This window comes from Bidens hawaiensis, unplaced genomic scaffold, assembly GCF_021521415.1.
Source record: "Bidens hawaiensis isolate Kalapana, Puna unplaced genomic scaffold, B.hawaiensis_p1.1 tig00023389_1, whole genome shotgun sequence".
NCBI classification, from domain to species: domain Eukaryota; kingdom Viridiplantae; phylum Streptophyta; class Magnoliopsida; order Asterales; family Asteraceae; genus Bidens; species Bidens hawaiensis.
This window is the reverse complement of record NW_027493659.1, coordinates 271,663-276,255: the sequence shown is the minus strand read 5'-3', so window position 1 is coordinate 276,255 and position 4,593 is coordinate 271,663. Positions and strand designations below refer to the sequence as shown.

The 4,593-nt window shown below is 40.5% G+C and overlaps 1 pseudogene; it reads right to left on the bottom strand.

Moving 5' to 3' along the window:
- Positions 1-446: 446 nt before the first annotated feature.
- Positions 447-1,305, bottom strand: LOC143567320 (chaperone protein dnaJ 11, chloroplastic pseudogene; annotated as a pseudogene).
- Positions 1,306-4,593: the final 3,288 nt, after the last annotated feature.

Here is a 4,593-nt window from a genome sequence, read left to right as displayed (position 1 = left end):
TCAAGGCCTAAAAAAATCAATGAAGGGGTGTTTTGGATTCCTTATTTTATCTCCTTATAATTTATATTAAATTACAATATTGTAACTTATGAAATTTTTCCTCTTATAATATGAGCAATCTCAAACACCTTAATACCTCAACAATCAGAAAACAACTAAAAATAATTTTAATACAATTGTGACCGAAATTCTATAGTCATAAAATATTCAAATGACTCACCTGAACAACTGTTAAGTGACATGGGAAAACATTTTTATCTCCGTGCGCCCTTGTATTTGTCTATGGTTTTATAAAACTTTTTTGTATTGTCTAGCGTTTTGCTGGTTAAGTTATGTTGTCTGCTGTCTTTATATAATATTGTTTAGATTCCATGTTAGCGGTTAACATAAGTATATATTAGTTTTATTTATTTATTTATTTATATTTAGAGATAAAATATTCTGAATTTAGAGAGAGATCAGAAATACCTTGAATGGCAATAAAAAATCTAACATACTATTGGTTATATGAATAATACCAAATGATAACAAACTCAAAATTAACAAACAATACAGATATTAAAACCCTACTAATCTCTAAACTAATACTCTGATTCCAAAACCTTTCAAAGCATTGAAAGATCAGTTCATAGTTATAGTCTCCATCATATTTATATTTACAATAATAATAATAATAATCCATATTCTTCTACCAACACTGGTCGGTCTCCCATCTCCGGCTCTTATAACCCACCGGAAACGAATCTCCGGTTCGCCGCTGCATCAAATTCCGATCATATACCGCCCGTTTCTCCGGATCCGCCAGCGTAGAATAAGCCGAGTGCACTTTCATAAACTCATCAGCCGACGAGTCACCGCTTCCGACATCCGGATGCAAAACCCTAGCTAGTTTCCGGTACGCGGACTTAATCTCTCGCATATCTGCTCCGATTCGTACTCCGAGCACGTCGTATAACGAACTAGCACCACCTGTACGGTACGGTCTGATTGTTTCCGGCCGTTCTGCGGTGGCGTACGCGGCGGTGACGGTGGATCGTTTGAATTTGACGGAAACTGGGAGTGAGTGTGAGGATGAACTGAAGGTGAAATTGGAGGAAGAGAAGAGTGAAGAAGAAGCTGATGAAATAGCCATTGATGATGAATTGAAGAAATGATCTGTTGAATTTTGAATTTAGGGTTTGAATGTGAATTAGAATCAGGGCTTTGGAAATTGGGGGTGGAGGTATTTATAGGCGGAGGAGATTTGGGGTGAATACGTGGCGGTGAGTTGGAGTTATTACTTATCCAACTGGAAGTTTGTTTATCTGTTGGAAACATATACAGTAATTAAATAAGATTATATTATAATAAACATAATAAGAATTTATTATAATTTTCCTGACGGTGGCGGTGTTTCCGGCGCCGGAGACCACGGGAATCTAAACCGCCGTCCACCGCCAGTATAGGTCGGCCCATGTTCGTTTGTTCTTAATTTTGGATTAAGTCTGTATTTGATCTCACTAAATTTTAATTCCAAACAACAAACTCTATCTAGAATGAAGACCCTCTAACTAGCGTGTGTACGGTTTAACTCAGTTAATGACAATAGCCAAAACTATAACCAAACAGTTTAGTTATTTAAAAAACAATAATTGTTCGGTTTTAGTTAATCAATTAATGGCAATTAATCCAATTTGATTCATTAATTAACTGCTAAATCAAAAGCTTTTAAATGTATTAAGACCATGTGTACTGGTCACGTTGTGGCCAGCGTTGTGGGTGAAAACACGGGGGTACACCGCCCCCCCTGCGTTATGGTTTTTTTTTCAAACGTTATATCATAACGCTGGACATGGCACGCGGATCCAAAAAAAGAGCCGTTGGTCTTGGAGCCATTGGGCTTTTTTTTTTAAAAAAGTTATATTAATTATATTTATACTATATAAACAAACCAAACTCATATTTTTTAACACATTCCTTCTAATCTATACCAATTAACACAAATATTTATATCTTTTACCCAAATATTTATACATCATGTTTCCAAACAACAACCAAAATATTCTCGGTTTCGGCCAATATGCTCGTCAATCCAACCAAAATCCACAACCGAACCAATCTACCGCCCCGACGCCAACCGTATCCGTCACGCAAATGGCCGCCTACTTTGCACTTCTACAAAACTCTATGCCAAACGCGGTGTCCGGTTTCCAAAACCCAATGACAAACATTTTTGCCGGTTCGGGTTCCCAACCCGCCCCCGAGACCCAACCCGAGGTCGAGTTCGTGCCGGAGACACAACCCGTCCCGGAGACCGTAGGCGGTTCGAGCCAACGCGGATGTTCGAGAAAACACGCAAAGAAGCCCACCGGCAAACCTCGGGTTAAAAAGACGGTGATAGCGTGGAGTAGCAACGAGTGCGTACTATGTACTCGTGCTTGATGCCATGTTGGTGCATAGATGTCAGTAGTTCATATGTCTAATGTCTGTAATCGAGTCTGTAATATTGTTTGTGTATTTGTTTGTTAAAGCGAAGTTGTTGACAAGTTCGCTTAGGCGAACTTGTTAACCAAGCGAAGTTATGGACAACTTCGCCTGAGGCGAAGTTGTCGTGTATTTATATAGGCTACGGTCTACTGTTGATAAGTTGATCGAGTAGTTCAGTTTACGTGTAATTTAGTGAGTCGAGTGACGTGAGGTCGAGAGGCTGTAAGTAACACGGTTCGAGTTATTAATATAACGTGTGTTTGTTCGTATCGTGTTCGTGTGTTTGTGTGATTATATTCTACGTCCGTAACGATCTACACAGGGATTCCGCACCTGTGTATATCGGGATATCTCGTGTGATCCGTCCAGGGAACCTACAATTGGTATCAAAGCTTTTGCTCGATTGTGTGGTTCGGGATATTCACGCGGGTGTAGAATTCGTCTCATTTCGGGTACTCACGGGACGAGTTTGTGGTGTTTTTGCTCATTCTAGCCTCCTACCAGTGTGTTCAAGCCTTTAAACCGTCAAAATCGTCGTTAAAATCCGTTTTTCAGATCTGCAGAAAGTTTAAGTTCGTCAGGCGAAGTTGCTGTTCATCAGGCGAAGTTGCCGTCAGGATACGTAGGGTTTCAGCGAAGATATAAGGAGAAGCGAAGTTATTCACAACTTCGCCTACCTCCTCAACTTCGCCTAACTCAGCGAAGTTCTCATCAAGTTCGCCTAGCTCAGCGAAGTTCTAATCAAGTTCGCCTACTTTCTAAGTTCGCTTACCCTAAGCGAAGTTGTTCTTAACTTCGCCCAGTCACGCGAATTTAAGAAGAATCCAGCGAAGATATTACTTAAGCGAAGTTATTCTTAACTTCGCCTACAGTACTGTTCAGAGGAAATTTTTTAACTTCGCCTACTCAGAATTTTTCGGGTTTCTTAGTCTTCAAGAAGGATGTCGTCGATCAACATTTCGGAGCTTGTAAAGATGGAAGTTGAAGCGGGGTCAGCTACAAAGGCCCCAAGGTTGCTGAAGGGAACCGATTTTGTCGCGTGGAAGGATCGGTTCATACAATACGTTAAGTACCAGGATGCGAAGATGTGGGTATGAATCCAAGATGGATATATTCCACCAATCATGGAGTATGAGGGTCGAGACCAAATCAAGAAATACAGTAAAATGGAAGAGGAGGAGAAAAAGATGTATGAAGCCGAAAGCAAGGCTCATGCTGCAATCACAATGGCTCTTCCACAGGAGATCCTCCATACATTCAGAAAGTATACATCAGCTAGAGAGCTTTGGGAAGCTCTTGAGAGCAGATTTGAAGGGAATGTAGGTATTCGGGCTTCAAAGATAAAGTTGCTCAAGACTCAATTTTCAGTCTTTAAGTACTTAAAGAACGAATCTCTTGATGATATTATCACTCGATATTATCATCTAATGACTGAATTGAGTAACTACTCCATTTCCTACCGAGAAGAAGAGATTGTGGAAAAACTTCTCGATGCTCTCCCACCAAAATGGGAGATATATACTGTACTAATGAGGGAAGACAAGGACTTCTCTACTTATGATCTTGAAACCGCTGTCAACAAGCTCAGAACTTTTGAGCTTAATATGGTAAGAAAAGAAACATCTATAGATCAGGTTCAAGATCCAGGCATGTACGGTGCTAAAGTAAACTCCAATACAAGTTCAAAGACTGATTCTGCCGCCTACTACTCAAAAGGTGAGTCGGGTGCCAATTCTTCACAGGAGGGGCATGTGTCAGTAAACTCAAATGGGGATGTTTGCTTTGTTGCGGGTGGATCAAGTGGTACTCAACAGACAGCAAGCCAGAGTAGTGGATCTTCAAGTTCCTCAAGCAATAATTACTCTAAGATGCCAATGAGCGTCAAATCTGCTGAAGAGCAGTTTGGCCTCTATGCTTCATTTATTGCTTCATATGAAAACTATATTCAAGGAAAGGTGGTTGATCCTGCGATGCTAGATGAAGACTATGACCAGATCGATGCTGATGATCTGGAGGAAATGGATTTACAATGGCAGATGGCCATGATAGTGAGGAGAGTGAAGAAGTTTATGAGAAAGACGGGGAGAAAGTTTGTTGGTGGCAGGCCAGGGTTCGACAAGTCTAAGG